The following is a 15,098-nucleotide window of genomic DNA, read 5'->3' as shown; positions in this document are numbered from 1 at the left end:
TAATTTCACCACGCAAAAAAAATAAAAAATGGGGTGAATTATTTGCAAAACTCCATTCTGATTGGTGATTGAAATGAAGATATCATGTAATTGGCCAATCAGAGGCAATGTTATATCGGCAGGTAGTGCTCAGGGGGTTAAAGTATAATTTGGTACAAAACTTAAAACATTTGAACATTGGGTAGAAGATGTGGCCATTGGGTACATGATTCCAAACACATTTCATAAAAAGAGGTCACGGAGTAGAAGCAGGTAAAAATATGTGGTCATTGTTTAGCAGACAGTAAAAATAACTTAAACTGAGAATCATTGGGTGTAGCTGATTCGAAAAAAGAGGGGTCATTATGAAAAATAAAGAAATGAGGTCATTGGGTAGGAGCAGGTCTAAGGAGAGATATATTGAAAGTCACCTTTATATGGAAGTGCGTTATGTGTTTAACTACGGTATGGCGCACTTCCATATAAAGGTGACTTTAAAACCAGGGTGTAGGAAATAATTATATTAATGTGTTGAAGCAGCATACGAGCTGTTAATAGCATTCCTGTATTTAAAATATATTATAGAAACACCCTACCTTTGAATAAAACCATTAATGACTAAAATCACTCAGTTTCAGTGTTTTCATTTTAAATAAGTATTCGTAAATGTAGTAATCGTGAAATGCAGGCCCGTAGCCATGATTATATGGGGTATGTGGAACGAACTCCTAAAAATGACCATTGTTTTCATATTAAATATTGTCTCTTACACGGGTACCCCTTCGCAAGCGTGTTTTAGAATATTTTGGTCATATTTTAGGACTGGTCACAGAAAAGTAGACCTTTTTGTGGACTTCGGTGCATCCCCCTGGCTACAGGCTGGTAAAAATCAGATTTAAACATAACCGTAATGACATGTTTGTTACCACGAAGAACTTTAGCTAAGAAATAAACAATTTTTATCTAATATTTCATATCTAATAAGTATTAATTGAAGACCTGAGCGCAAGAAGACCGTAAGTCCACTTATACACTAAAGTTTTGTATAGTTTGGTAATGTTTTATACATGTTCAGGGGCCAAAACAAATCTTTCATAACCTTTCATGATGTTGTCACCCTGGAACATGTATTAAACATGATAAAATCCTAAGAAACTATACGTAACTTTAGTGTATACATGTTGAGGGGCCAAGTGGACTTACGGTTTTCAATTATTTGACCTTTCGTCAACCAACCACGCTCTTGAAGTCCCACTTCGTTCATGTCCCACTTGACCACGTAGTTCCTAATTCCTTGGGTCTTCGGTAACTGTTTCTTTAACTCACCACCAACTTTTGGCCTAACTGTATGGATTGTGCACTTCTGGGTAAAAGCACCAAACTTGACGTGGGCTTTCCTTAGGGGCTAAATATAAATCTTAAAAGGGGTGCCCAAAAATAGGCCACAACCCCGTTTATGGGTAAAAAATCACAAATTGCTCCAATGAAGTTGTTACGTAGCTCAAGTTCTTCCTCTGGTCACAAGGAGCAAAAACAAATCACCAGTTGTACTTAAGATGCTTTGGTCAAAGGTCAACAAACTTTTCGACATGGGTCAAATTTTCAACATAGATTTTAACGAAAATGGTCTCAAATTGTCTGTCCTGACACGGATATTACGGTACAGTTTGCTGTAGCCACAGAGACTAGTTTTAAAATATCAAATAATAGCAATATGCTAATGTATATTATATAGTGCTTGACCTTTGACCTCTGACCCTGCTGAAACTAAGTATCGTGTGTATGACAAACTATGTATTTAAGAAATAAAGGGTAATGCATTATCCTTTACACCCAAATAATGTGTCCGAGGCAGTAAAACGTAAATAATGGGTGAGGCGCAGCCGAACCCATTATTTAAACGTTTTTACTGCCGAGGACACATTATTTGCGTGTAAAGGATAATGCTGCACCCTTTATTTCTATTCTATTACCAGAAAATAGTGCGATTTAAAGAGAAAATATCATTTTTGGCACAAGTATTTAAAGTTGTTTACTTCAAGGTGAAGCGAGTACGCGTAAGTGACAGCGAGTATCGCGGAAATATTGCACGCGCAACCAAGCGTAATGCTGTGCGTAGAATGTGTTACGGCGCTTGACCCATTATTGCAGAATAATGGGCTCTCACGTGACGTGTTTGAACAAATCACAGTGCGCGATTTTGAATAATGGGTCGTGGGGGTAATAGAATTATTAATCCTGTGTCATGATAAACAATTTGAGACATTTTCATTTAAATCGGAGCAGGTCGAATATTTGACACCGGTAGAAAGGTTTGTAGACCTTGACCTGTTTGGGGTCATATCGTACAACCCAAGCATCTTAGACATATCTGATGACTGACTCTTTTGAATTCCTTATATACTGAGGAAGAATTGAGTTACATTTAATCTTGATCTGAGTAATTTGATTTTTACCCCTCAAAAAGAGGGCGTGGCCTGTGACGTCATTAACAATTCCAAAATTTTGGGCACCCCTTATGAAATTGTTCTACACACCCCAAGGAAGGTTTATGCCGAATTCCTAGCTTTTATCCAGAAGTGCACGATCATGGTGACAATAAGCATTTATTGACCTCACTATTGAGAAAAACAATCATAAGAAAGCTTGATATTCGCACAAATTTCTTATATTTTTGGTGAAGTTGATCAAACTAAAAATAAAATGTCCTAGATATTTGTATATTTGTATCTAGTTTTTAAAAGTTACGTTTTTTTGTTACGTTACGAACAAAAATGTATTCGTCAAATTTTTACCATTCTGAATTTTAAAATTACACCAACAATTTAGCAGTTATGAGGCCCAAGAGTTTCCATAATTCGAGGGTTAAGACCAACCTTAAATCAGAGCTAAAGGGTACAGGCATTGGCCGTATGTCTTCGTTTAGGATATTCAGGGGTGAATATAACTGTACCTTAATTATTTGGCTGTCTGTAGTTTACTTATTAGTAATTTATAATACAGTAAGCCAAATAATTAAGGTACCAGTTACGTTCACCTCCTGTATATCCTAAACAAAGGCAGATATGTCATAATTGGAACCAACAGCCAATAGCTGCCCGATAGCTGCATCTTTTAGGTCGAATTTAAGACCTCATTCGTTGACATTGTTCAAATAAAGACACGGCGATCCAAACACCCAAGGAAGATGCAAATTTAAAAGTTGCAGTTTGCCACATTGCATGCCCTATTGGTTTGTACACAAAGCGTTCGCGAACAAGAGAACTAGCGCCGTGCTTCCATTGATTAACACGAAGAACTAGCGTCATGCTTTCATTGATTGAACATGCTTTTACAGGTTTGGTACTGTAACTTCAAAAGTTTACATTAGAACCCAATAAAAGTATATATTCTGAGAGCATATACTCAGACGATTTCAGAAACCCTCGACGTACATTGATAATGTAAAGTTTTGACACATGTTTAATATAGTTAACTTAATTGCCCACCTAGCCATATGGAACTTTTAGCGGTCAAATACTTCAATTATAATACAGGGTGGTCAAAAATCTGTCAATATTTATATAAATTTCTTTAAAACACCCCTTATCTGGCACTGGAGATGCAAATTTTCATGATTGAGGCATGTAACTAGATGTACAATAAGCTCAACAATCCAGTTTTGAAAGTTAAAAGAGAATTCGACAAAGCGTTTTCGTAAAAATGGACTTTTTGGATCAAAATTGAGCATGAGGGCGCTCTTTCAGATTTGTCGCAAACTTTTTATGTTTTACTAGTTTTTAGTTTAAATAGGATCACAACCAAGGTCTGCTTAAGAAATTTGACTTAACGAGTTACAGTAATTAGTACAAATGAAAATCATTAATTTTTGTTTCAGAAATTGAAAGATCAATGCCTAAGAAAAAAAATAGTACTAAACAAGCTCATAATAAATATCAAATAAACAAGCTACATGCATGTAAATACGTCTTGATGAGTAAGAATGCAACAGAGCCGCCCTTTTTAGGTGCCAGTATAAAAAACATGACCACAAGTGCAACTTTTTATTTCGTATCTTCATTAGGTTTTGGGTGACCGTTTCTTTAATTTTCAACAAATAAGGTCTTAAATCAGAGCTAAAGAGTACAGGCATCGACTGCTTGTTTTAATTTTGACACATTTGTCTTTATACAGGATATACAGGGGTGAACACAACTGATACCTTAATTCTTTTGCTTACTGTATATAAACGGAATACAGTATTACATGTAGTAGCGCCACGAATAGCGCTGTTGGTTGAATGTAAAACAGATGGCGCTTGCATGTACACTAACAGATTCCTCTTGCTGCCGACTCCAGAGGTACACTGCTTCTCAGCTACTTTGCAGTACAATCGCAGTACAATCTAGTACACGTGTGTGTATTGTTTGTGCAAACAGGTACCAATGAAGTAGCAGGGCAGTAGTGCACCTCTGGAATATGGTAGCAATACGAAAGAAGTCAAAAGGAGGCGACCTTTTCCTTTCCTTGATTCGTTGGATTTGGAGAGTCCCCACTTTAAGGACAGTTTTTATTTATTTTTTGTACGAGATAGATTAAAATTTAACTTAACGTCAATTATAAGAACATTTGCCGTGGTAGAAGCAGTAGCCTAGGGAGGATTTTTTTTTACGGAGGGAGAGGGACTAGTGGGCAGGACAACTTTCGGGGGGAGGGGGTAGAATTTGACGAAAATGGTCAAAAATGGGATTTTGACCGTAAACTACCCAAAAATATAACTATGGGCTTTTTCACATGAAAGTTTCTGATTTTGTGATCTTCCGGACAAGGAGTAAATACTAAGAAACCAATTTATTTTATATAGTATAATAGCATTTTATCGTCAAATCATCCTAAATTGCATACCGTAAAACCTCGTCTACAAGCATAGTGTTTTGATGAAAGCAAAGTTAATACAAAACAAGGGTAATATGCCAATACAAAAGATTGGTCTTAGAATAATACTTGTTCGTATATGGATCTGCCATTTATTTGCTCAAACTCATAGCTTTCATCAGAAGCACTCTATATGCTTGTAGACGAGGTTTTACTGTATCTTAATCATTTAAGAGATTGTTGGCGTTGTGTATTTGAGCTAAGAGCAATTTAAAATCACAGATATGCCTTACGCCTTGTGTTGTTCCATTGAATCCGGTCATGGTATCGATCGGCCGGTACCGTAAAGATTCGCCTAATAGCGCACATGATTTCCTCTGCCTTAGGAAACATGTCACATGCAGAGGAGATCTCCTTCCTCTAAAATTTCCAATCTTTACGGTATTGAGGCTGATTTACAAAATAACGTTGTACTATTGCTGCCTATTGACGATCATGTTTAGTTGGTATTCTACTATTTTCGGATAACTCAACTTTGGTGACAGATTCTCCAGAAATTCCTTAATGAATATTCATAGACTTAATTAGCATAACATTCTAGCAAACGAGGTATCTCCTACTGTCTTTCGGATTCTTCACTTTAAAATTGCAAATTGCACATTCCTCTCCGTTAGGTCGTCTGCACTCTATAGTACAAAAAACGAAAACCAGTTATACATAATTAATAATCTCGCGAATTATGAACTTAAGGTAGTACTACACTCTTTGATAAATTTGTGACTATTTTGGCATTTTCTCAAAAAATAATAACACACTGGTACCAAAAATACGTATATTATAGGGGCAAGGAATCCAGTTACTACACTGGAATTTTAGTGACTCAAGACAAGCGGTACGTTACTTATGATAAGAAAAGAAGTACCGCTACAATTTACCTCATTTCTTAACATATACAATGAACCACTTGTCTTGAATCACTGAAATTTCAGTGAAGTAATTGGATTCCTTGCCCCTAAAATGTACATCACTTTTGTTAATTTGTGAGAAAAATGCAAAATTAGTCACAAAATTTATCAGGGGGTGTAGTACCACCTTAAGGTTAGTTTTCTTTTAAAGCAAACGGTTGAAACAATAATCACAAGAAAAAAGAACAACTAAGAAATAAGGTAACGATTGTTACCGGTATAAGTTTAAAAAAAGGCATATACACTCAAAACAATCACTGAACCCGTGAGCTTTTTTTGGGTTTATATTATTTGCGTTTCATACTAATATAGTTTGCCAAAGTAAAATTTATTAAACAGGTTATATTGTTGGTTTTTGGTTTTGGTAAAAAAATGTTTTAATAACATTAAATGTCGGGTTATATAAAGGTCATGAAAACGTATTAAAACGTTAGGTATGAAAACACACTACAAAACTCTTTTTAAAATGCTTTCAAAATGTTATTGTAAAATAATTATTTTTTGGCAACATTTTTGCCAAATATTTTGTCAACACTAATAAATAACATCATGTTAGAATATTTGCAGGAAGTTGTTTAAAAAAATGTTTTTAAATGTTATGAAAACGTTTTATACCCTTTATATAACCCGGCATTTAAACGTTTTCTGGCAACCTTTTCTAACCTTTGACGAATAATGTCGAAACATTTTGTGTTTCATAAGTTTTAATTTCACAATTTTTCACTTTCAACTGCCAAAGTGTTCAACTCAGTACTTCATTTCGAATTCGGCGAAGTGGTTACATAACTCCTTGGTAACTGGATCACGCACCTTTTGGAATTGGTAGTGCATGCTATCATTCTATGATGCTATAGACTTTGCGTTGCGATCACTTCGATCGTGGTGCAGAACTCAAAAGCGTGATTCAGTTGACATAGTGATAATCAGATTACACAAATACTTCGCTGGCGAATACAACCAGCAGAAATAACAGATATTTTTATTGTTGCATGCAAATTCATCCATCCAGGAGTATATTCACGTGCTACATTCACTTTAAGCACATATCATTAGATTTAAATTCGTTGACTGTTAAATGTCAAAAATATCAATTTCAATAATTTGCCATAAAATATGTATGTGCTTTCGTGTCCCAAAAAATACTGTGCAAACGTAGCTATCTGACGTCTTATCCCCTAAACAATAGAGGCCCTGCATCATTTTATCGATTGGCTCCAAACAAAGGATTTGAACCGGTGTCCTTCACCGTAGTTATGGCGGAGTGCAGTCCATTCAATCAAATGTTGTCATCAACCTATTTGATCGTAGTGCAGGGTCGTGTGTGTGAGACGAACTGTCACGGTAGATTGCAATCATGCTTTTGTTGAATGCATTTGAGTAGTCCGCCATATTTACGGGATGATACGTCACATGCAAGGCCTCTATTCCATTTGAAAAACAAACGCTCTCTTTGGAAGAGTTTTCGTCTATTAATCTACCACAGGGGTATGGCAGATTTCAAACAATGATTTGCCAATTGCGATCTACTTACTTCCGATTTTTATCCTGCGCTTTTCAATTGCCTCAGGTCCACTTCGGAAAAAATCACGAAATTCTTCCAATGTTATGGCAACATCTTCATCTGTCTGGTCCTCGATTGGTGAAGATAAAACTACCGATGAAATAATGGTGAGAACGACAAGGAGGAGGAGAGTCTGTGATGCCATGGTGATCTGTATATTGAAATCAGTGTATGACTTACAGGAAGTTTGATTTAAGTCTCTTTAATTGATAAAAAATAATAGCAAGAAAGAAAAAAAAAGAAAGAAAGAAAGACAGAAAGAAAGAAAGAAAGAAAGAAAGAAAGAAGGAAGGAAGGAAGGAAGGAAGGAAGGAAGAAAGGAAAGAAAAAGAAAGAAAGAAAGAAAGAAAGAAAGAAAGAAAGAAAGAAAGAAAGAAAGAAAGAAAGAAAGAAAGAAAGAAAGAAAGAAAGAAAGAAAGAAAGAAAGAAAGAAAGAAAGAAAGAAAGAAAGAAAGAAAGAAAGAAAGAAAGAAAGAAAGAAAAAAAGAAAGAAAGAAAGAAAGAAAGAAGAACATTGAAAAGGAAAGAAGAAAAGTGTAGGAAGAAAAATTTAGAAACAAAGAGAGAAGCAAATAAAGAAACAAAGAAATGCAGAAGAGAAAATGCTAAATCTGTAGAACCTTACCTATCTCAGATGAACCAACGTTTGTAGCTCAGAGAAATAACTTCCTGAAAAGACTGCAACTTGTCCAAGATTATGTTGACCATCTGTGAGTTGCAATACACAATAACATTTATATACCTATATCTCTATTAAGGGGGCGTCCAAAATTAAAAATAATTCTTAGTTAATAATGTATTGAAAAAATTTGTTTCAATTCGAGAAGGACATTACATACTAAATTCATAATGCTATTGTGGCTATGATCGTTTGATTATGTTTTTTTAATAATTCTTTATAATAAATGTCAAAAATAGTGTCACAAACGGAAGAACTGTTTACAGCCACCTTAAGCGCAAGATATGAATTGGTTTTGCTTGTTTTTAAATATCAACCATTGACCGTGAAAACATTTGTCATGTTGACTTTTCCTTTACCCCTTTGAAACCGCCAATATATATTTATTTAATTACATAAGCTTTCTACTGGGTATAATTCGTTCAGGGTGTAACAATGAAAGTTGCCGATCGATACTGAAGAATTGATACCATGTCAAATCACTCCTTTACTCTCTGACTTGCACTGGTTTAATCTCCTTTGTATTTCCAAGTACATAAATGAATGCAATAAATACCACTATAATTAAGATTATGGGCCTGGTGGGGGCACCAGGGTATCTTCTGGGAGAAGGGAGATTTTTAGAAGTGTATGAATCCAAATATTTGCCAAAAATATTCTATTTTGGAGCTTCAGTGAAGTTTTCCTGATTTGGTATATTGGCCTGGGGAGCAAGTTCGCGAGGGAATCCCAAGATTTGTGGAAATTTCTTACCTCTGACGTCATCACTGGGCAATAGGGCCTCCTTGAAATATGAGCACTCTACGTTAACCCTAGAACTACGAAGGGGGGGTGGTTGTACCCCTAATATTTTTTATCCGTCATAAAAAAAACGCACGTATTTACGCCTAAACGACATAAGCTAATCGTAGATCCATCCTTTGCGCTCATTTTATGATGATAAAATTTTTACTCCAGCACCTTACCCGGGGTAGGACCGGCCATCAAATATAACCATAGGGGGCGGTGGTGAGGCCTCAATGATTTTAATTTCGCTCTTGTGAAATTATTCCAAAAGCTACTGACTTTTTACTTGTTAGTTAGGTGAAAATAGTCATTTCCTTTTATATTTAGGAGAAATTTGGTAAAAATCGCATTTTTGTAGAATTTTTAGCCGAAAATCAACTTTGCCTATATTTTTGTGTATAGCCAGAATTTCCCATATTCGTATGGGCGTCCTCACGTTATGACGTCATAGCGACTTAATAATATGGAATGTTTGTACTTATTTTGGTATCACTGGATAAAGGGGAGCCATAGCCACAGTAAAGGTTCATAATAATAATAAGCCCTGGATGTCTGATAAAATCAAAAAACTGACAATGATGATCATGTTGCCATTGCGAATAAAATCAATGATCAGTTTGTGCAGGTCTCCTCCCATATGACACCTTTGGATCTTTGCAATCTTGAGACCTACTTACCGGCCATTGATTCCCCTCCATTGCTCTACCCATGGGATGTGTATGCTGAACTCAGTAAAGTTAAAGCCAGTAAAGCATGTGGCCCAGATGGGGTTTCCCCAAGGTTGATCAAGGAATTCGCATACGAATTAAGTCTCCCTGTAACTGACTTTTTGAATTGTTCTTATCATGGGGGAGTGGTCACCACACAATTAAAACAAGCCATCGTTGTCCCGATCCCCAAAACAAAACCTCCCAAGGTCGATAAACTTAGACCTGTCTCCTTGACCGATGTTTTGTCAAAAATAGGTGAAGAATTTGTTGTGAAGTGGATTTTGGAAGACATCGAAGACAAAATTGACCCCCAACAGTTTGGTAACATCAAGGGTATCTCGACTTCCCACGACTTGATCAACCTCCTCCACACTCTTCATCAAGGTGCTGACAGGGTCAACAACGTGGGAACGGTGGTTCTGACGGACTTCTCCAAAGCGTTCGATATGATAGACCATAACATCCTCATTGAGAAATGTATCCACTTGGGAGTCCGCAGATCCATCGTTTCCTGGTTGTGTGACTTTGTCAGCAACCGTATGCAATGTGTTCGCTACAATCAGTCACTCTCTGAGTTCAAAGTTCTCAATGGTGCCCTCCCACAGGGGACTAAACTCGGCCCAATTGGCTTCCAGGTTATCATTAATGATGCAGTCCAGTCCAAAGATGCAAGCATCAACTGTTGGAAGTACGTGGATGACCTGACACTTGCTGAAAATCGTCCGTATTCCCAACCAAGCAAGCTTCAAGACACACTGGACGAGTTCACTGAGTGGACAAACAAAAACAAGCTTAGCTTGAACCCTAGCAAGTGTCAGGCCATCCAGGTCTGTTTCAAAAATGAACCACCGCCCCCTATTGAGCTTAAGATAGCTGGTAAGCCCTTGAACTATGTAACTGAGGCTAAGATACTAGGGGTTCACCTTCAAAATGACTTGAAGTGGGACAAAAATGTTAATGAAATAACAAAGAAATCCAACCAGAAGTTGTATATGCTTAAACTGCTAAAAAAAATTGGTTTCAATGACGAAGAACTAATGACTGTGTACAAAGGTTATGTGCGCCCTATTCTTGAGTACGCAGATGTCACCTGGCACTCCTCGTTAACAACAAATCAGACAAAGTCACTTGAACAACTCCAAAGACGTGCATGCAGGATCATTTTAGGCCAGAGATTTACCTCAATGCTGAGGCGGTGCAAGCTTGCGACCTTGAGCGCTTGTCAGATAGAAGAGAAGATCATTGTCGAAGGTTAGCCGAAGGGCTTGCCGACTCAGACCGTACCAAAGATCTTCTTCCTCCATCTAGACAAAGTGCTCATGGTCGCAACCTTCGCAATGCGCATAAATTCACCCAACTGCGGTTCAGAACCTCTCGCTTCCAAAATAGTCCCATACCATACTTTGTGGACCTGCTAAATAAGTAATGTGTAATTTTTCTTTTTTATTCATGTGCTCATTGTATCCTGCATGCACAGTGGCCGTGCAATAACCCCCCCCCCCTTTTCTGAAGTGTAATTTGCAATGTGTTTCTTTCCTTTTCTTTTTATTTATTAATATTTAATGATACTATTTTAAAAGTGCAATATTAGTTTATGTAAATGAAATTTTATACCATTTTATGTGTTTTATAGATGTTATTCTTTAAAAAATATTTTTGAATGTTTGTTGTTTTTATCTTTGTAAATTTATCATGTAATTTGACCTTCGGGTCACCTTTTGATAATAAAATATGAATATGAATAATATGAATAGCTGTACCAAATAATAACGTTTATATATAATACATAATATATGACCTAGTCCGTGTTACAAAATATAGCTCAGTAGTTCTGGGGTTAAATGATAAATAAATAAAGATAATGATATAAGATGGATGACCTACCTGATCATGTTTATGTTTAGAATGAAAAAGTGATAGCCTCATCGCCGAATTTGGGTATACCACACATACAGTTATATGGGCCATTGTGAAACATGTTCTTACTTCTAATATCAAAACGGCTAGTGCAATTGACCTCAAAATTAGGAAATTGGATTATTTTTGTACAGGCCTCAATGTGAGGTACAAAACACAATACGAAAAAATCTGACCACCTACCTTTAAGAAAGCGACACCCTGTATGTATGTCTCATATAGGAAGGTATCCAAGCATCACTTGTATTCGTTTAAATTATATAACTATAACAGAACTGCTCGCATTCATATTATGTTCCAGATGGTATTTTCATCTTATTTGGAAAACCTTCACGCATCTTTACATAATTCATATATCGGGTTAATCTTAACTTAGTTTGCCTTTATTCAGCCGAGTAAACACGTCACCGAGGATATCATAGCAAATAAATATATATCTTAGTTTTTAATAAAGAAAAAAATACATAGCCAAACACATTTCTAGTACCTTTTGAAACGGATTTTCGGTTTGAGCTAAACTTGAAAATGATGAATATCTCCAGTAATATTTTTTATACTAAAGAAGCCGATTTCAAGGCTTGCACTTGAATATATGTGTTGAAAGAATATGATAGTCGTTAGCTTGCGTATTTCAAGGCTTGCACTTGAATATATGTGTTGAAAGAATATGATAGTCGTTAGCTTGCGTATTGAGAAAGAACCGTGCGTATTGAGCTCAAAAACTGACAAAAATTCTGATTTTATATGTGCTGAACTATAGCGCAGCGTAGGCCACTGGTGGAGGCAGTCTAAAAGCAGATGACGTCAGGGCGTATACCATGCTCACTGACATCTACAGAGATCAGCCACCAGGCTATTATCAATAGCCTTAGTCGGATGTCCCTCGGCTCATTATGCGTCTCAAAACTATTAAACAGGTCGAAACAAAATGGCCATGCGTGGCTGTGGATTCAACCTACCATGGCGATTTCTGCCATGAAGATATCGGGGCGATGACACTGTGTACCGTCGATTTGGCTAAAAAAGGAGGTGACACGTGATCAATTCTGTTAAGACAGTGAAACCTAATGTGTTATCTTGCACAACTAGAGTGACGGGTGATGCTGATAAGTTTAATGCTGGAAGCAGGCTTTGGGAATATGGTTGCTAAAAGCGTTTATAAAATGGAATTGACTTATTTGTTTATCTGTGGAATAGTTTTAAAACTTTACTGTTTCTTGACACATTGTATTAGCATACTTACATTCAAAGATGCATGCCTGCGATGTACCATATTTTGTACTTTGTTCTCAAAATGTCAAAATGATCGTAACAGGGTTACGATATGTGACCTGCTCCTATGAAATGAGGGAAAAGTCGCAAGTTGGTAGTTTCGAGACGTTCTAACTGTTGAGTTGATGTTCTTTGAAGACAAGGTATTGGCAGTGGTGTGTCCTTTGAAAATGGGGACAGACTTGAACACAGCGTACATCATATTTTGTCTCCATTCACAGAGGACGTACCACTGATTATACTACGAGGTGCCTTCAAACAAAGAACAGCAACTCATCAATAAGGTCTCGAAACCACCAACTTGCGACTTTATGCTCATTTCGTGGGAGCAGGTCGTATATTCAAAATTGTAGAGCTGAGCTCAGTGCAAAAGTCATATGTCACATTTCTGCGAAATTAAATTATTACCGGTTTTGATTTATTATTATTATTCAAGGTTTATTACAACAATGCATATGGCAGCCAAAAGGCTGAATTACATACATGCTACAAAGAAATTGGCAACAACAAAACACAAAATATATCTTACATCAGCATGAAATCCAAAACGAAATCACATACAAACTAAATATAACTGCAAACAAGCTAGCAAGAAATTATTGACCTGCTCCTGAAGCATCCTTGTTCCACAGCTGAACCATGTATGGGATGGGACTACGCGCGTATCTTTGAGTGCGCACCTTGGGTAAAGACAGGTGGTTAGCGTTTCGCAGGTTCCTACCAGTCTCCTTCCTGTAACCTGGAAGCCAGCTACGGAAGTCAGGATGCTCCAGGAGTTTGTTGGCAAACTTAAGACAGATTTGATCGCGACGTGATCTCAGATCAGTCAATTTGCAACGTTCTAGAGCATCTTGATAAGATGTGTATTTGTAGCCCAGCATGATTTTGCATGCCCGTTTTTGGACTCGCTCCAGGGCGTAATGCTGCTGCTCGGTCAAACCTGGATGCCACGCTGGAACAGCGTACTCAACAAGCGGTCTTATAAAGCCTATGAAGATGGTTTTAAGGTCATCCAGATCTAGACCGAACCGCTTCAGCGTGGTGAGCATGAACAAACGCCCTGTAGCTCTTTTGATGACATCTGTAGTGTGCACATCCCATTTAAGATCATGAGTTATCTTCACACCCAAAATTTTGACACAATCAGTAGATTGCAATTCGACACCAGCAAGTGTCAGTGGTTGATGATCTGATTGAGTATGACAAAAATTAATATCCATGAACATGCATTTTTTGCAAGGAGTCACAAAATATTATGGAAACCTTTTAAAACCAGATTCATAAGGGAATCTCACATTTCACAGGGAATATAAATGCTTTTTAAGGTGGTTGTTATTTACTCTGCAGCTGAAAAACACTTTACAATTATATCACAAAGTTGAACAAATTAGAAAATGTTGCTGCACAATCTGCGTCGTTTACTGCCTTTGCATTGAAATGTACAGGAAAACCACCCGCTGTTATGGCAGCGCTGAGGTGGTCATGTGCGTATTTATAAATACGTATTTATAAATGTAGTCGAAACACACTGATAATAGGTGTTTTAGCATGCTGTGTATATGTCTATCTGTCTGTGGCACATGATATATGGACACCATCAACGGCAATATTAATTGTTAAAGAATCTACACGTGTGACACAGTGATGGCGGTGTACCACTTCAGTATGTAAGGCCTCAGACGCACAATACAAATGCCAAGCACATATATCCCAACACCTTTAGGGATCTACATTTTACATACTCATTTTTGATTTTATATTCTAATAATATCAAATGAATTGATCTATGGAAGTAACAGAAACGTATCATTCATGAAACGTTTTAGATTTATTCCATACTGATTTTATCATGTTTATTGGTTTTATTTAAAACCTTCGCAATATGAATAACGTTTATACATGCAGCGTTTATTAAAGGTTTTCGTACACATTTAATTTGATGGAAACTTTTATTTCATATTTCATACACAAATATAATACCATTGCCCATTGTAACTCATAAGGCCGCTGCATTTCACTTCCGGAATTAGTTGGGGTCAGGGTAAGTAATGCGGCGACATATTTTTGACACTATCATTTGGCCGATGTTTATTATTGTATTCACAGTTAGCTGAGTCAAGTTACTTTTTCAGTGACAGTGGGCGAAGTTGATTTTTCTTGCTCGCTCAGTGGGTGTTTTTTTTAAACTTCCATTCATAAATCGAATGGTGCGTTACTTGTGATTTACGTGTACATTATAATACATTATCTTTTCAAGTCAGGTTGTTTTCACTCTCTTATTTCTCGGACTTGTTTATTCTGTTTTCTGCATACGCAATTTCCGTGAAATTTCATCTACAAGCATATGCGCCTCTAAATCAGTATTTTTTCGTCGA

The 15,098-nt window shown here is 36.8% G+C and overlaps 1 long non-coding RNA gene across 1 annotated transcript; it reads right to left on the bottom strand.

Annotated features, from left to right (window-relative positions):
* Positions 1-5,042: 5,042 nt before the first annotated feature.
* LOC140139957 (uncharacterized) lies at positions 5,043-8,085 on the bottom strand. Its single transcript, XR_011857187.1, has 3 exons — positions 7,985-8,085; positions 7,330-7,510; positions 5,043-5,519 (listed from the first exon to the last, which is right to left on the bottom strand). It is a non-coding gene; the product is annotated as an uncharacterized lncRNA (long non-coding RNA).
* Positions 8,086-15,098: the final 7,013 nt, after the last annotated feature.

Source organism: Amphiura filiformis, chromosome 18, assembly GCF_039555335.1.
Source record: "Amphiura filiformis chromosome 18, Afil_fr2py, whole genome shotgun sequence".
Classification (NCBI taxonomy): domain Eukaryota; kingdom Metazoa; phylum Echinodermata; class Ophiuroidea; order Amphilepidida; family Amphiuridae; genus Amphiura; species Amphiura filiformis.
This window is presented reverse-complemented; position numbering and strand designations above follow the sequence as displayed.